Source organism: Fulmarus glacialis, unplaced genomic scaffold (assembly GCF_000690835.1).
Source record: "Fulmarus glacialis isolate BGI_N327 unplaced genomic scaffold, ASM69083v1 scaffold20187, whole genome shotgun sequence".
NCBI lineage: Eukaryota > Metazoa > Chordata > Aves > Procellariiformes > Procellariidae > Fulmarus > Fulmarus glacialis.
Genome location: NW_009221510.1, coordinates 1 through 358, shown reverse-complemented (window position 1 = coordinate 358; position 358 = coordinate 1).

The following is a 358-nucleotide window of genomic DNA, read 5'->3' as shown; positions in this document are numbered from 1 at the left end:
AAGGATTCAGGTCTTGTCTAGCTGCATCAGCACAGAGATGTGTAGCTCCACAGCCAACGGGCACAAAGGCAAACTGCAGGGATCCATCACCCGGGGGACCAGAGACCCGAGGAGAGCTGGGGAGAGGGACCAGCCTGGGGAGCAGGTCGCAGCGGGGGACGACAAGCAGGCTACCGGGCTCCAAGAACCCCCAGCACTAACGGTCAAGCTCCAGGGGCCGGGAAATCCCCAGAGGCATCTCTCCAGCATGAGAAGCTGTGGAGGCACCTGTCCCCCCACTTGGCCCGGGGCAGGGTGACGGGGATGAGCCCGCCGGGTCCCGGGTCCCCCGGGACCGAAACGGGTCCCCCCGTTTCGC